This window comes from Nicotiana tabacum, chromosome 13, assembly GCF_000715075.1.
Source record: "Nicotiana tabacum cultivar K326 chromosome 13, ASM71507v2, whole genome shotgun sequence".
NCBI classification, from domain to species: Eukaryota; Viridiplantae; Streptophyta; class Magnoliopsida; order Solanales; family Solanaceae; genus Nicotiana; species Nicotiana tabacum.
This window is the reverse complement of record NC_134092.1, coordinates 55,581,118-55,600,578: the sequence shown is the minus strand read 5'-3', so window position 1 is coordinate 55,600,578 and position 19,461 is coordinate 55,581,118.

Genomic DNA, 19,461 nt, shown 5'->3' with positions numbered 1-19,461 from the left:
ACCTTGGACTCAATTTCCCTTTCTTACAAAATAGCATTACCCCTTTCATGGGGGAAACTTTCAAGAATACCCAATAATCTCCTTTGAACTCCAAATCCCTACGACGAACATCCGAATAGGATTTCTGATGACTTTGAGCAGTCTTCAACCGCTTCTTAATTATTTTAAGTTTTTCCATGGCTTGATGCACGAGGTCTGGCCCTATCAACTTTGCTTCCCCAATTTCGAACCACCCAATGGGAGATCTACATCTCCTACTATATAAAGCCTCGAACGGTGCCATTTGAATGCTAGCGTGATAGCTATTGTTGTAGGCAAATTCTATGAGTGGTAAATGATCATCCCAACTACCTTTGAAGTCTAGAACCCAAGCACGCAACATATCCTCAAGCGTCTGAATAGTCCGCTCTGCCTGCCCGTCAGTCTATGGGTGAAAGGCTGTACTGAGATTCACCTGAGTACCCAAACCTTGCTGAAATTTCTTCCAAAAATTAGCAAGGAATTGTGCCCCCCAATCAGAAATGATGAAAACTGGGGTGCCATGCAACCTAACTATTTCATTGATATAAATCTGAGCATACTGTTCCGCTGTGTCGGTAGACTTAACAGGCAAAAAGTGTGATGACTTCGGGAGCCAATCCACAATTACCCAAATTTAGTCAAACTTGTACGAAGTGCACGGTAATCTTACCACAAAGTCCATATTAATCATTTCCCACTTCCACATTGGAATTTCTATGTTTTGTGCCAACCCACCAGGCCTTTGGTGTTCGGCCTTCACTTGCTAACAATTCGGACATCTTGCCACAAAGTACGCCACATTCCTCTTCATATCATTCCACCAATAGACTTCCTTAAGATCACGATACATTTTTGTAGAACCTGGATGCACGGAATACCTAGAAGTGTGAGCTTCAATCATAATTCTTTCCCGGAGACCATCCACATTTGGAACACAGAGTCACCCTTGGTACCTTAGTGTACCATCATTCATGCTAAGAGAAAAGGCCATGGTCTTATGTTTATGAATCCCCTATTTTAATTTCACCAACAATGGATCGTTATATTGCTTCTCTTTGACTTCCACAACAAGCGATGATTCAACCATATTTTGCACAATTACCCCTCCTTCACTAGAGTCCGCAAGACGAACTCCCAAACTAGCCAATCAGTGAACTTCTTTGGCCAATGGCCTTTGATATGCCTCCAAGTGTGCTAAGCAACCCATAGATTTTTGGCTAAGAGCATCTGCCACAACATTAGCTTTCCCCGGATGGTATAAAATATCAATATCATAATCCTCGAGTAATTCAAGCCATTTTCTCTGCCTCAGATTCAATTCCTTCTGTTTGAAAATATATTGAAGGCTCTTATGGTCCGTGAATATATCCACACGGACCCCATATAAATAATGATGCCAAATTTTCAATGCAAATACCACTACTGCAAGTTCTAAATCATGTGTTGGATAGTTCTTTTCATGATTCTTGAGTTGCCTAGAAGCATACACTATCACCTTCCCATGTTGCATTAATACACACCCAAGCCCAATTCATGAAGCATCACAATATACCACAAATCCATCTATACCCTGTGGTAGGGTCAACACCGGTGCCATAGTCAATCTTGCTTTCAACTCCTAGAAAATCTTTTCACAAGCATCTGACCATTAGAACTTAATTACCTTCTGCGTCAATTTAGTCAATGGAGAGGCAAGAGTAGAAAACCCCTCCACAAACTTTCTGTAATATCCAGCCAAGCCTAAGAAACTGTGAATCTCTGTTGGAGTTGTAGGCCTCGGCAAATTCTTCACAGCTAAAATGTTCTGAGGATCAACCTTAATTCCCTCACTAGAAACTACATGACCCAAGAATATGACTGATTCAAGCCAAAATTCACACTTTGAAAACTTTGCATATAACTGGTGCTGATGTAGGGTTTGCAGAACTACCCTGAGATGGTCAGCATGGTCCTCCTGACTTCATGAATATGCAAGAATATCGTCAATGATCACTATCACAAAGGAGTCGAGGAATGGCTTAAAAATGCGATTTATAAGATCCATGAAGGCTGCTGGAGCATTTGTTAGCCCAAAAGATATTACTAGAAACTTAAAATGCCCATACCAGGTTCTAAAAGTTGTTTTCGGAATATCCCGCTCCCTGATCTTCAATTGGTGATACCCTGATCGTAAATCGATTTTTGAGAAGTACCTGGTACCTTGCAATTGATCAAACAAGTCATCTATTCTTGGCAGTGGGTACTTAGTTTTAACTGTTACCTTATTAAGTTGTCGATAGTCAATATACATTCTCAGTGACCCATCTTTCTTTCTTACAAAAGGGCCGGTGCACCCCAAGGCGACACGCTTGGCCGGATAAAACCCTTTTCTAACAAATCTCTCAATTGTTCCTTTAGCTCCTTCAGTTTTGCCGGTGCCATTCTGTAGGGTGGAATAGATATAGGATGCGTGTCTAGCATCACATCAATCCCAGAATCAATCTCCCTGTCTTGAGGGATCCCAGGGAGTTCATCCGGAAAGACTCCCGAAAATTCATTCACAACAGACACAAACTCAAGTGTAGGTGCCTCTACATCGGTGTCCGTAACACAGACCAAATGGTAAATACATCCCTTGTTGATCATTTTCGTGGCCTTTAGGTAAGAAATAAACCTACCCTTCGGCACTACATCATCACCCTTCCACTCAATAACTGGCTCATTTGGAAATTCGAACCTAATAGTTCTGCTTCGGCAATCAAGCTTGGCAAAACAAGAATAAAGCCAATCCACCCCCATTATCACATCAAAATCGACCATTCTAAATTCAATAATATCAGCCACGGTGTCCCGACCACGCAACGTAACAACACAATACCTATAAGCCCTCGTGGCTAAAATAGACTCACCAACCGGAGTAGATACAGAGAACGTCTCATAAAGCTGTTCTGGTTCTATCCAAAATTCCATAGCAACATAAGGTGTGACATATGACAAAGTGGAACCGGGATCAATAAGAGCATATACTTCATGAGATTAGACAGTCAATATACCTGTGACAACATCTGGAGAAGCCGCGAGCCCTCATAGCATAGAAACGGTCGGATCCTCCCGCACTCTGTGCTCCACCCCTAGCTGCACCATGCCCTGCGGGTGTTGGAGTGCCTCGAGCTGGAGGAGGTGTTGCGGATGTAGTAGCTGCAAAACTAGCTGGTTGTGCAATGCCCCTGCCCGCACCCTTGCGGGACGAACGACAATCCCTATGAATGTGACCGCTCAATCTCCATCTATAGCGTATGGGTAAGTCCATGTAGCATATTCCTAGGTGCATTTTTCCACACCTAGGGCATGGGGGCTTCCTCTGCTGCTGGAATCTACCACCATGACGACCCTGCTGATTGGATCCCCTATTGCCCTGACTGGGCCTAAAACGGCTCCACTCCTGCTGCTGACTAGGCCCTGATAGCGGTGCACTAGCCGAAGACTGAGCAAATGACTGTGATGGCCGTGACGACCCTCCTCTGAATTTTTACTTGCCACCACCTGAAGAACCACCAAAGTTTCCCATAGACCGGGCCTTATTATTACCCTCTCGCTCCATTCTCTTCCTTAATTTACGGGTCTCTGTGGCTTGAGCGAATGCCACCATCTTTCCATAGTTCATATCAAAATTCAAGGCTGCTATAGCGGCCTTATTAATTACCAAGGGACTAAGGCCCTGTACAAATCGGCGAACTCTAGCCTCCATAGTGTGCAGCATGTAAATAGCATATTTAGACAGGTACGCGAATCTCATATGGTAATCCCACACACTCAGGCTACCTTGCCTCAAGTTCTCAAACTCAGCAGCATAGGATGCCTTAGTCTCGGCAGGCAAGAAATGATCAATGAAGGCATCGGCAAACTCACTCCACCTCGCCGGAGGGCTCCCTTCTTCATGGGACTCCTCCCATAGTTCAAACCAAGAATATGCAACCTCTTTCAGGTGGTAGGAGGCCAATTCCACTGCCTCTGTTTCAGTAGCACGCATAACTCTGAGAGTCTTGTGCATCTGATCAATGAAATCCTGGGGATATTCCTCTAGGTTATTACCCCTTAACACTGGAGGATCCAACTGGAGAAACCTGTTCACCCTGGAACCAGTAGAATCCCCTGGCTGACTAGAAGAAGTGGGTTCAACATTTGACCTCTGGGTCTGGGAAGCCACTATTTGAGCCAACATCTGTATGGCTCTCCTAAGATTAATATCAGAAACACAATAATCGGAAGCTGGAACTGGAGATGGAACTGGTATATCAGTTGCATGAACTGTTGCACCTTCAGTAAGTTTAGGGACAAGTGCAGTCTGATCAGTTGTAGTAGAGTCAGACAATGTAGTAACTGGAGGAATATTCTCACTCCTCGGGTGCTCACCCGCATCATCAATCATACGAGCAACTGTCACTCCTGGGGTGACATTGGCTCTTTGGCCAGTTCTTGCCTTCTTCTTAGGCGCCATGTACTGAAAATTAGAGCAACTCAGGAGTTGGAGGAGGAGCAATCTTACAACAAGCTTTATCGCAAGATCAAGAACATGAAAGAAGGGTATTATTCCCAAATTCCCATGTAGCAACCTAATTATAGATGTGGTCGACAACACAACGATAATAACGACTCTGCTAGACATGGCTTTGAGACATCCTAGGACACTTTAAAACATTAGGCTCTGATACCAAGTTTGTTACGCCCCAAAACCGAGGAGCGCGACCGGCGCTCAACCGAGTGAACCCGACCGAGCAAGCCTGTGATATTTCATTATACCCAAACTCATCCATGAATAGAGATAATACATATTATCATTAATTAGACGAAAATGTGTTCATGTCTACAATACTAATTCATTTCCAATTGTTTCATCATTTTTAACGTCTCAAATGGACAAGTAATACATCCACAACATAACATAGTTTGTCTTTCTCCAGAACCAATACACAACCCACACTATGTCTACTGATCCTCTATAGATAAAGAAGGATGCAATGATAATGCCGGCAATAAGGCCCCGACTATACCTCAAACAGAATACCTAGAGTACAAAAGATTCATGACCCCGGAATGAAGTGGGGCTCACCAAGTCAGCTGGGAAGAAGGTGCACTGCTATCACTGATCAATATCTCCTGCTGTGGAACCACCTGCATCTATTGAAAGATGCAGCGCCCCGGAAAAAGGGACATTTGTACTGTCGAATAACACTAGTATGTATACCTAATCACCCTCTCAATATAATGACAAATAATACAAACAAGATTATCATAATATCAATGAAAGACTTAATCAACATCAAACCTCAATTTAGGATCAAGACAATGTTCAATTTAATTTCCATATCTCACATTGGGAGATTTTTAGTATCGATATACCATTGTCCACAATTCCATTATTCACAACATAACTATTCACAAAACCAGTACCACCGTACTCTCAGCACGGAGTCCGATCATGACCCGATCGGCTAGGCCATCTCATTAGGGACTTCAACCACAATTTCTCTCAATATCAATACCACCGTATTTAACATGGAGTTCGATCACGACCCGATCGGCTAGGCTATCCATTAGGGACATCAACCACAATTACCATTTCAATTACAATTTCCAGCACAATCACCACCATGTGTGCGGCATGGTGTCCAATCACGACCCGATCGGCTAGGCCGTCTTATTTGAGACATCAACCTTTTTATATCAATCATCGCATTTCATAATATTTTCACATCTTTTCATTTCATTGTCACTAGTGGCCATAATTATAAGATCATTCTTAGCACGTTGGCCATATTTAGTATTTCATGCTCACATTATCAATTTCAAATATCATCCTCATCATCAACAACAAATACAATTCAAATCAAAGTGTGTAGTACACATGTGAGCAATTTAGAGTCTAATGCACATAGAGATATTTCACAAAATTTGGCATAATAGCCTTTATTTGAACTTGACTTAAAGTCGAAACATTATTAATGCACAACCCATATTTTAACACATCTTGATAACATAACATGAATAGAGCATTAGGGATGCTTGTTGAACATATATCTTTCAACCCAATCTTACTCGGAATAGCCAATTTCATAATGAATCACTTGGGACCTAAATAATTTACATGAATATCGTGGGATTCAATTCCAAGAGAAGAGTTTAGCCAACACACCTCACTTGAGATTCCTTACACTCTAAAATATTCTAGAATTATTAGTAACTTCAATCTATTTTAGAAATATAACAAATTGAATCAAAATTAGGAAGATGATCATGGTTCTAGCTCACTTGAGCATTTTATCAAACACTTGGTGTGCATAAGGTTTCAATGTCCTTTTTATGAAGGACTTCATCATCCCACAACCCAATCTTTACCATTTTTAGCTAAAAAATCTTCCTACATACTTTGATAACACATGCATGTAAAATAAGCAACTCTCATGCCGAGAAATTTATCTTGCTAGTTGCCCATTTTCTGAAAACTTCGAAATTAGGGTTTAGGTTGTAGAATCTTACCTCTAGGATGAAGACCTAGTAATCTTCTCATTGTAATCTTCCAAAACTTGAGCAAGAATGCAAGAGAAATTATGGAAGAACACCTTTTCACTCTAGGGAAATCTCTCTCACTCTAAAATATCAGATTGTCTCAAAATGGCCCAAAGAGTGTATTTAACGAAATAGGGTCGGGTTTTAAAAACCCAAAAATGGAGCTCTGGAACAAGGTATGCAATTGCATAATCGATATGCGGACCGCATATCAGTCGCATATTTGGTTACAAAATAGCCAAAAGAACTGCATGTGTATACGGTCACTATGCGGTCCGCATAAATGTTATGCGGTCGCATAATGCACTGCATAACAGTTATGCGGTCACATAGTCGACCGCATAGTTTCTTCCAACTGACCCAATCAATTGCCTCACTCTGCGGCCATTATGTGGTCCGCAGAGTGATTCTGCAGTCGCATAATGGACCGTATAAATGCACTTTTCCGCAAACACGTAAGCCTATTCCGGTACCATGAAACATTATTTCCTTTGCAAACTTTACCGGGATTTATACTTAAGTACTTCGAAAGTTTTCGGGGTGTTACAGTAACATAGGATAAAGTAGAACCAGGATCAATAAGAGATATATATCATGAGATTGGATAGTCAATATACATGTGACAATATCTGGAGAATCCTCTGCACTTTGGCAACCACTCATAGCATAGAAACGGCTGGGTTCTCCTAAACTCTGCGCACCAGCCCTATATGCACCATGCCCTGCGGGTGCTAGAGTGCCCCGAGTTGGAGGGCGTGCTAAAGATGTTTTTGCTGTAGAACTGGATGGTTGTGCTGTGCCCCTGCCCGCACCCTGGCGGGATCAACGAAACTCCCTCTGAATATGACCCCTCGATTCGCACCCGTAACATATATGTAGGTCCATGTAGCAGATCTCCAAGTGCATCTTCCTACACCAGGGGCATGGGTGCCTCTGCTCTTGCTGGAATATCCCTCCTGATCGGCCCTGCTGGTGGGGTCCCCTGCTACCCTGATTGGGCCTGAAACGACTCCCCTGCTGCTGACTTGGCCCTGCTGGTGGTGCACTGGCTGAAGACTGAGCAAATTACTGGGATGACCCTAATGACCCTCCCCTAAAAACTGTTATTCCTTCACCAAATGACTCCCCAAAGTTGCCCGCGGACCGGTACTTGCTGGTACCCTCTCGCTCCATTATGCTCTTCAACTTACGGTTCTCTATAGCTTGAGCAAATTCTACCATCTTCCGATAGTTCATATCTAAATTCAAGGTAGCTGTAGCGACCTAATTGATAACCAATGGGATAAGGCGCTGCATAAACCAGCACACTCTAGCCTCCATAGTAGGCAACATGAGAATGGCATATTTAGACAGACGCGCGAACTCCATGTGATACTTCTACACACTCTTACTTCCTTGCTTAACCTTCTCAAACACCACGGCACAGGCTTCCCTAGTCTCGGCCGATAAGAAATGGTCTATGAAAGCGTCATCAAACTCACTCCACCTAGGTGGAGGGCTCCCCTCCTCCCGAGAGTCCTCCCACGGATCAAACCAAGAATAGGCTACCCCTTTCGGGCGGTAGGCGGCCAACTCCACTCCCTCCGTCTCAGTAGCTCGCATAACCCGGAGAGTCTTATGCATCTCATCAATACCTTCTACTCAACTTGCCCACGAATAAAGAGAAGATAAGTTTATATCATTAATTAAATATTAAGAGGTCATGTGAATAACACCAGTTCATTTCCATTATGTCATTAACAAGTCCCCAAAACAGTACACTATACATTCGTAGTTAAAGTGGGACAGGTGATACAATTACAACAAGTTTAGTTCAATCTTCCTAAAAGAGGATACAACCTACACTATGTCTACGGAGCCTCTAACATAAACAAAAGAATATTACGACAGTGGCGGCAATAAGGCCCCGGCATACCTCAAAATACTATGTACAGGGAACAAGAGATACAGGACCCTGGAATAAAGTGAGGCTCACCAAGTCAGCTGAGGAGAGGGTGTGCTGCAATCACTAATCAATACTACCTACTATGGAACCACTCGCATCCATTAAAGATGCAGTACCCCTGGCAAAAGTGACATTAGCACATGTTGAATAGTACTAGTATGAGAACCAAACATATGCAAGGACGTGGAATTACAACATAGATATGATGAATCATGGTAAAAATAAAAGGTTTAGTTGGCCGTTAAAGCCATAGCAAATTTATTAAGATCTTTCAATAATATTTATAAATTCATGAGTCGGGGATCCTCTACAACTACCTTTATACAAAGTGGCCCTGCCGCCTCACCCTAACGTAATAGGGTGGAGGTGCAATGACAATACCAGAAACTTTACACAAAGCGGCCCTACTGCCTTACCACAATGTATGCTGGTGGAGGTGCATCCACCATGCCCCAAACGTTACACAAAGCGGCCCTGCCGCCTCACCTCCGATGTATGTGGGTGGAGGTGTATTCACAATACCATAACTCTACACAAAGAGGCCCCGCCAACTCACCCCAAGTTATACAGGTGGAGGTGTATTCACAATACCACACTTCGGATTCCCAAAACGATAAAAGTTTGTACAAGAGAGTTCCCTTTTTAAATCAACCATTTGGCACCTTTGGCCTTAGCATGTGTAAGTTCACAAGGTCTCATCATATGAGAAATAAGTGTTTAATCAAATTGATTTCATACAAGATCTCCTCCCAAATGGGGGTATAACATAATTAAGTCAATAATATAGAATCATTAACACACGAGGATTCTAACACGTTATGCCAATTGGGAATCAATTTTACTAGTTTGAATACTCCACATCAATAGCGTTTCAAGTTCTACTACACATGATAGAATTTAACAAGGATTCGGGAATTTTGATACTAGAAGAAGAGTTTAGCCTTCATACCCCGCTTTACGCTTTCCTTAATTTACTACACAGTTCCGGTATCCTAGCAACTTTGATCTATTTAGAGATATAGCAAACTTAAACACAAATTAGGAAGATAATCATGGTTTCAACTCATTTGAGTATTTTATCAAACACTAGATGTGCATATTTGATTACAAGGTTCTTGCACAAGATTTCCTTCACTCCAAAATCCAATCTTTACCCATTTGAGCTCAACAATCGTCCTACAAAACTTATTGGTGCATGCATGTGTAAATAATACTCTGACACCCAAGAATCATACTCCCCCTTTACCCACCTTCTACCCAAATTCGAAATTGGAGAATTGGGGGAATAAATTCTTACTTTTAGAAACCCTAGCAAGTTCCTCTTCATGAAATTCCAAGGCTTGATCCAAGTTGAGTAGTGAAATCCTTCAATCCTCCCCTTTCTGTCTCTAGGATAGGTCTCTCCTCTGTCTAAAATATCAGATAACCCCTAAAAAATGACCCCTATGGCTAGATAAATCGAAATGGGGCCGGGTTATTAAATTAGAAAAAATGAAGCCCTAACACAGATCTACTACGCTTATGCGGTCCGCAAAATGGGCCGCATAATGGCCCTCCAGAACTGGGTACTTCTGCCTCACTCTGCAGTTGGTGTGCGGTCCGCAGGCCTATTCTGTGGTCGCATAATGTGCTGCAGAACCTCCCTCAGGAAATGTTTGAGCTGGGTCTACGATAGGTTATACGGCCCGCAGAATAATTATCCTACCGCATAATGGACCGCATAATGGTCCGGAAATTTGCCCAGATTTCTGCCTCAGTCTGCGGCAGATCTGCTGTCCGCAGATCAGTTCTGCGACCGCAGAGTGGACTACATAAATGCCCTGCACTTCCAAAAATTTTCTTCAACACGCCAACGCACTGTTCAGCCCAAAAAGTCTACTTGAACTAGTTTAGTCTACTTCGGCACCACAAAACCTCGGGTTTTAAGTAAAGTTTTATGGGGCCTTACATCCTCCCCCGCTTAGGATCATTCGTCCTCGAATGAGGGTCAAAATTCACCATTAGCACCCAATTTTTGACTATAACACACACCAGCAGTTTCAATTTTTGACTAACTCTCCAAATTTCCAAAATATTCGCCAGAGTTTCCCCTGTAACTGGGCCTATCTACCTATCTAAGAATCCCAGAAACCAATCCTAACAACATGTACATGAACCAATGATGTTAACATAACATAAAAACAACGACAACCGTGGCCTCACGAGTAGTATATCACAAAAAGGAACACCCTTAAAATCAAATGTACAAATGATACAAATTCATAGGACGTAAACTCTTAACACTTTCATAGAACACAACTTTATAAATACACGACTATTCAAATAAATGAGGGAATTTCTTCTTCATTTCTTACTTGGCCTCCCAGGTGGCCTCTTTAACTTGCTGGTTCCACAATAGTACTTTCACGGAGGCAATCTCCTTGTTCCTCGACTTTCAAACTTTCCTATCAAGAATGTCAACTGGAATTTCTTCATAAGTCTATTCTTCGTTAACCTCAATAGTCTCAACCAGAACAATAAGTGACGGATCTCTAACCACCTTCTTCAACATAGATTCATGGAACACCGGGTGCACTAAAGACATCTCTGAAGGTTGTTCTAGCATGTAAGCTACCTGGCCAATCCTCTGAATTATTTTGTGCGGTCTGACATACCTCAAACTCAATTTTGCCTTTCTTAGCAAACCACATTACACCCTTCTAGGGGAAACTTTCAAGGATAACCAATCATCTTCTTTGAACTCCAAATCCCTGCGACGCACATCCGAATATGACTTTTGATGACTCTGAGCAGTTTTCAACCATTCTGTAATGATCTTAACCTTCTCCATAGCCTGATGCATAAGGTCCGGTCCTATCAATTCTGCTTCCCTAATCTCAAACCACCCAATGAGAGATCTACATCACCTACTATATAAAGCCTCGAACGGTGCCATTTTGATACTAGCATGATAAATGTTGTTGTAGGCAAATTCTATGAGAGGAAAATGATCATCCCAGCTACCTTTCAAGTCAAGAATGCAAGAATTCAACATATTCTTGAGCGTCTGCATAGTGCGCCTTGACTTCCCGTCAGTCTGCGGGTGAAAGGCTATACTAAGATTCACCTGAGTACCCAAACCTTGCTAAAATTTCTTCCAAACGTTAGCTATGAACTGTGCCTCTCGATCTGAGATAATAGAAACTGAAGTTCCATGCAATCTGACTATTTCCTTGATATACAACTAAGCATACTGTTCTACAATGTCGATAGCCTTAATAGGTAAGAAGTGTGCTGATTTCCTGAGTTGGTCCACAATTACCTAAATCGAGTTGAACTTGCAAGGCATGCTAGCTAGTCCCACCACAAAGTCCATATTGAACATCTCTCACTTCCACATTGGGATTTCTATGTTTTGTGCTAACCCACCCCACCTTTGTTGTTCAGCCTTCACTTGCTGACAATTTGGACATCTTACCACAAAGTCCACTACATTCTTCTTCATATCTTTCCACCAGTAGACTTCCTTAAGACCATGGTACAACTTTGTAGAGCCCGGGTGCACGAAATACCTAGAAGTGTGAGCCTTGGTCAGGATTATCTCCCAGAGACCATCAACATTTGGAACACATAGTCACCCTTGGTACCTTAGTGTACCATTATCCATGCCAAGAGAAAACACTATGGTCTTATGTTTATTAATCCCCTCCTTCAATTGTACCAATAACGAGCCGTTGTATTGCTTTTCCTTAACTTCCACAACAAGCGATGATTCAACCTTATTTTGCACAATCACTCCTCCTTAACTAGAATCCGTAAGACGAACTCCCAAACTAGCCAACCGATGAACCCCTTGGCCAACGGCCTTTTATATTCCACCAAGTGAGCCAAACTACCCATAGATTTCGGTCTAAGAGCATCCGCTACCACATTAGCCTTCCCTGGATGATACAAAATATCGATGCCGTAATACTTGAGTAACTCAAGCCACCAACTCTGCCTCATATTCAATTACTTCTATTTGAAAATATATTGGCGACTCTTATGGTCCGTGAATATATCCACATGGACCCCTTACAAATAATGTCGCCAAATCTTCAATGCAAAGACCACCGCTGCAAGCTCTAAGTCATGTGTTGGATAGTTCTTTTCATGATTCTTGAGTTGCCTAGAAGCATAGGCTATCACCTTACCATGTTGCATTAATACATACCCAAGTCCGATTCTTGAAGCATCACAATATACCACAAACTTATTTGTACCCTCTGGTAGGGTCAATACTTGTGCCGTAGTCAATCTTGATTTCAACTCTTGGAAGCTTCTTTCGCAAGCATTTGACCATTGGAACTTAACCACCTTCTGCGTCAATTTAGTCAACGGAGAGGCAAGAGTAGAGAACCCCTCCACAAACTTCCTGTAAAATCCAGCTAACCCCAAGAAACTGCGAATCTCTGTTGGAGTTTTAGGTCTAGGCCAATTCTTCACAACTGCAATCTTCTGAGGATCAACCTTAATTCCTTTAGTGGAGACGACATGCCCCAAGAATATAACAGATTCAAGCAAAAATTCACATTTTGAAATTTCGCATACAACTTGTGTTGATATAGAGTCTGTAGAACTGCCCTGAGATAATCAGCATAGTCCTCTCGATTTCACGAATATACAAGGATATCATCAATAAACACTATTCTGCCCTGAGATAATCGGCATAGTCTTCAAGGAAAGGCTTAAAGACTCGATTCATATGGTCCATGAAAGTCGCCGGGGAATTTGTTAGCCCAAAAGACATTACTAGAAATTCAAAGTGCCCATACCGGGTCCTGAAAGCTGTTCCCAAAATATCCTGCTTCCTGATCTTTAATTGGTGATACCCGGATCTTAAATCAATCTTGGAGAAATACTTAGCACCCTGCAATTGGTCAAACAAATCATCTATCCTTGGCAGTGGGTACTTATTTTTTATTGTAACCTTGTTGAGCTGCCGATAGTCAATACACATTCTTAGCGACCCATCCTTGTTTCTTACAAATAAAATCGGTGCACCCCAAGGTGATACACTCGGCCAGATGAAACCGTTCTCTAACAAATCCTTCAATTGTTCTTTTAGCTCCTTCAATTCTATTGGTGCCATCCTGTAGGGTAGAATAGATATAAGTTTCGTGGCTGGCATCACATCAATCCCAAAATCAATCTCCATGTCTGTCGGGATCTCAAGGAGTTCATCTGGAAAGACCTTCTGAAATTCATTCACAACAGACACGGACTCAAGTGTAGGTACCTCAGCATCGGTATTCGTAACCCGGACCAAATGGTATATACACCCTTTGTTAATCATATTCACGGCCTTGATGTAAGAAATAAACCTACCCTTTAGCACCACATCATCCCCCTTCCATTCAATTACTGACTCATTTGGAAATTCAAACCTATCGGTTCTGGTTCGACGGTCAAGCTTGGCAAAACATGAGTAAAGCCAATCCATTCCCATTTTTACATCAAAATCAACCAGCCCCAATTAAATGATATTGAACAGGGTGTCCCGACCATGCAACATGACAACACAATTCCTATAAACTCGTGCAGACACAATAGACTCACCAATCAGAGTAGATACAGAGAACGGCTCATGAAGTTGTTCATGTTCTATTCCAAATTCCATAGCAACATAGGGAGTGACATATGACAAAGTGGAACCATATCAATATGAGCATACACATCATGAGATTGGACAATCAATATATTTGTGACAACATCTGGAAAAGCCTCTGAATCCTAAAGCCTCCACATAGCATAAAATCTGATGGGTCCTCCCGAACTTTGTGCACCACCCCTAGTTGCACCACGCCTTGCGGGTGCTGGGGTACCTCAAGCTGGAGGAGGTGTTGTGGATGTAGTAGCTGCAGAACTAGCTGGATGCACCGCACATCTGCCCGTGATTAGGCAGGACGAGCGATAATCCCTCTAAATATAACCCCTCACATTGCACCCGTAGAATATAGGTAGGTCCATGAAGCAGCCCCCAAAGTGCATCATCCCACGCTTAGGGCGCGGGGGTCTCCACTGCTGCTGGAATCTCCCTCCATGCCGACGCTGCTGGTGGGGTCCCCTGTTGCCCTAACTGGGCCTGGATGTCTGTGCACTTATTGAAGACTGAGCAAATGACTGAGATGTTCTAATGACCCTCCTCTAAATGCCGACCTACCACCACCAGAAGAACCACCGAAGTTGCCCACGGTTCGGGCCTTGCTGCTACCCTCACTCTACCTTCTATTTTTCAGTTTATGATCCTCTGTAGCTTGAGAAAATGCCACCATCTTCCCATAGTTAATATAAGAATTTAAGGCAGTCATAGCGGCCTCATTAATAACCAAGGGGCTAAGACCCTGCACAAACCGGCGCAGTCTATCTTCCATAGTGGGCAACATATGAATAACATACTTGTAGAGGCGCGCAAACTCCATATGGTACTCCCACACATTCATGTTACCCTGCTTCAGGCTCTCAAACTCAGCGGCGTGGGCCACCTTAGTGTTAGCAGGCAAGAAATGATCCATAAAGGCATCAGTTAACTCACTCCACCTCACCGGAAGGCTCCCCTCCTCACGGGACTCCTCCCATATCTCAAACCAAGAATAGGCCACCCCTTTCAGGAAGTAGGAGGCCAACTCCACTCCCTCCATCTCAGTAGCACAAATAAATCGGAGAGTCTTGTGCCATCTCATCAATGAAGTCCTGGGGGTCCTCCTCATGATAAATTCTTATGAACACTGGAGGATCCAACTAAAGAAACATGTTCCCCCTGAAACTGGGAAAATCCCCTGGCTGACAAGAAGAAGTAGGTGTAATATTTGATCTTTATGCCTGGGAGGCCACTATCTGAGCCAACATTTATATGGCTCATCCCCATAAGAAACACTAGGACTGGAAGTTGGGGCTGGAGGTGGAACTGGAATATCAGTTAGAGGGACCGTTGCATCTTCAGTAGGTGTAGGAACTGGTGTAGTCTGAGCAGGAATAGTAGATTCATGCGGTATCGTAATTGGGGGAATATCCTCGCCCCTCGGGTGCTCCCTTATACGCTCAAATTACACCTTAATAATTAGTGTAAAGAGGTCGATGTCAAATATAATAACCCAACTAGGTTGCGGTCCAATCCCACAGGGAATAGGTGTGAAAAGGTTACTTGAGTAGTGTGAAACTTGACTTAATTTGTAATTCTATTTAGTTGCATAAAAAGAATGTTGCAATTGAGTGAAATGAAGACAAGTAGAATATTGTGAGGTTGTAATTAATTTGATTAAGGAAACCAAGGTTGTGTCCCCATTGATGTAATGTAATGCTATCGGTGTTAATATGATATATTTCTAATGGAAAGTCCTTTGATATGCAAATGGTTTCTAAGTGACTACCCACTATTTCCCAATAGTTGAGTAATATATACTCTTTAAGATTTTCCCAAATGTAAAAGAGTTGCGATTGAAAATAACCAATTTATGCCAAATAGAACCCACTTATTCCTAGGCGATTCCATTAAACAAGGGTTAAAGCCTCGAGCTTTTGGTATTCAATTCTACCAAACCCTAGCCCACTTTTCCAATTGAAGATAAAGTGAAATGGAATTAGTTAATATTTGGAACCACTAACATCACATGATGCGTAAGAACTGAATAAATATCAACCAACCATTATGTATATATTCAATGGTAAACACCCATTAACATTACACCTATCTAGGGTCCACAACCTTAGTAATTAAAACTAGCTACTCATACTGAAATCTAAGAACAAAGCGATAAATAGAGTCATAAAGCTTACAAAGATACAAGATTCTTCCTTCAAAAATCTCCAAAACAATGGTGCATTCAATGCTCTAAAAGTAATCTCTTACTTAGCTGCCCCACAAAAACCCTAATAAATCTATTTATAGTAGGCTAAAAGTCGGAACCAAAATTGGACAAAAGTAACCCTGCAGATAGTTTATGCGACCGCATAGTGGTCGCATATCACGTATGCGGTCCGCATATTATTCGAAATCATCGCATAATCTCATGTATCCAACCCAGCTCTTGACCGCATTCCAATTATATGGTCCGCATATACATTATGCGACCGCATATTCCTCCGCATAAGTGCTTCTCAGCTTTCTTGATTTCAGTTATGTGATCACTATGCGGTTCGCATAATCGTTATGCGACTTCATAATGGGTCACATCTTTTTCTCTTCAGTTAACCAACAATCTGCTTCAGTATGCGATGGGTATGCAGTCCACATATGCTTTATGCGACCGCATACTTGCATCATTTCTGCCCTTTTGTGGCTTTTTGACTTCTTTTCCATGATTTTGGGTCCTCAAGCCTCATGCACTGTAAAACACCAAAACTTCATAAGAATTAACTAAAAATGCATTGAAAGATGAGCTAAAGTCTATGTAATTGGTATCGAATGTGCCGAAATTCTACGGCACATCAACACCCCTAACTTAAACTCTTGCTTGTCATCAAGCAACTCGAACAAAAATTATCCTATTCTAAACTCTTACTGACAATTCACTAATAGTAGTGACCGTAGATGGTATTAACTGTCAGTTAATCAAGCATGTAACTTTATTTATTGACCCTTCATGGAAGACAAATATCACTTAACAATGCGACCAATCAACTTGTAAACTTTGAGCCTCAACCAAACTGACAAAATGTTACTCGCAGCTAAGTGCACTCGTATTCTACTTCAAGGACCTAACTTATGTTAAATGTTGTAGTTCATGCGCGCTCATAACAAAGAAAATCCCCAACTCACATATTTACAGGGGATACAATCAAACACTCTTTCACTCGGAACGAAAGCTACATGTTACAAGTATCAGTCCATATGCTTGCCCTTATTTTAACTTGTTCCTATATCAGGAATGATTGGCTGAAGATCACCTGGGACTTTTCACGGGTTGTAATGTAGGTTTCGGGACGGGTTGGATGAATATATGGTAGCACCGTGGCTATACCCTCCTTGAACTCTACGTATACTTTGCTTCTTTACTACATAACATTGATGGACCTCGAGTTACCGACAACGAATCACCTCAAAGTGTTTATTCAATTTCTACAAGACTCCAGTTTTACACTTTTCTTTTTATTTTTATTTTTTATATATATAAAAGCATTTCTTTTCAGAGCTTGAGTTTCTTCATATATATACAACTTTGAGGAACCATATTTGTTTCTTCTACATACAGTGTCAACCTTTCCAATCTCCACTTTGTACCGGCACCCCCAACATAGGCTTTTAGCCTCGTTCTTACTCGTTCAAGGAGGGTTAGGTTCAAAAAGAAGGAATTATTTCACCATGGGGTAAAGGTTTGTAATGTGGTGGCCAAAGAAAAAGTTAAAGGCTCAACAGGGGCAACTAGGGTAATTTATGTACCGGGGAGGTCAATTTGTGGTCAAAATTAGCTAGCAGTCACAAAGATAGCCTAAGATCATCTCAGCACCCAACCAATAGCCTGAGATTTGCACAAAGAAACCAACCGGGCAAGTTCTAGACATCACAAGTTAAGCATGCGCATTATTTACACAAATCCTCACTCACTTACGACATATGAACTGATTGACTCAACATAGTTTCAGCCCTCAAGTGAATGCAAGGCAACTCACGGCTTTTATCACATGATATGTAAGATTCTGAGTAAACATAAAGTCAAAGAGCGAGCCTCAAGTTCACCAGAATGACTAACCATACAAATTCAAAGAAGGAAGGGTACCATTTATTCACCAAACATTTCCTTACATGCTTGAAACTATACAATCACACCAAACAATTCAAAATGTTCCATGGTTCTACTATTACACCCCTGGAAAAGAACCTAGCGAAGAAAAACCAAGGGGAGTTTATTACTAGCTGCCAGTCTATGCTATTAAAGAAAAGGGATTTCATACGACTATTACACAAAATATCACACAAAATATCTACCCCACCCCAAGTCAAATATCATGCATTGACCCCAATGCATAAAAATTGAAAAGCAGAGTCTAGGGGCTTCCTGGGGCGCCCTGGGCGCTTGAAGGATTTGGAGCATACTGGGCAACTGTGGTAGAGGTCGCTGAGGCTGGAGCAGGAAGCTCCACCTGCTGTGTGGCTGAAACAGGAGTTTGGGAGCTGCTGGACTCTCCCAGTGATGCCTGTGGGGTAGCTGGATGTGCCCTGGTGACCATGTCCGCAAGTGAATGTGCAATTGCTTTCTGCACGTCTGCTTCCTCTGCAGCCTGAACCTGTGTAGAAGCATCCTCTATTGAAGCTGCCACGTGCTTACCCTTATAGTCCCGCTGACCTTTAGTTTCCTTTGCTAATGCTTCCTCATCGGTTTCCTCATCTTCAGTTGCTCCATCATCTGATTCTCCTTCTGACTCTCCGGAATCCTCCTCTGAAGGAGTGTCAATGTGGACAATGACAGCTAGAGTTTTTGAAGTTTCCGCACCCTGTGCCTCCGGGTCTGTCATGAGGTTGGAGAAGTCCAAATTTAGGCCCGAAATGGAGGTGCTTGTGCCCTGCTCACTGCCCTCCAGAAGGAGAGAAGTCAAATCGAACTCTATGTTCTGTAGCTTGTGCAACTCCGTTTTCAGCTTAGCAACATATGTCCTAAGCTGTGGCATATCTCCAACCTCGCCTCACTGATTGATGTTTGAGTGGGACCCAATGCTTGTTTGATGAGGTTTGGTAGTTCCTTTGTCAGCCGGTCTACCTTGGCGCTGGCATGCTGAGCTAGTAGACCCAGCTTTGCGATAGCTGGCAAGGGAAAAGGTGGTTGTGCACTGCTTGGCTGCGGCTGAGGAATGGCTGAGGAATCAGCGGGAGCAGCAGGGGCAACAGGAGTGTCAGGCATTGATGAGAGAACAGGTGCTGGTGAGTCGGATGCATGAGGGAATGAGGTCTCGAGCTGGATATCCGTTTCCTTGCCTACTGCATCACTTAGCCGAGT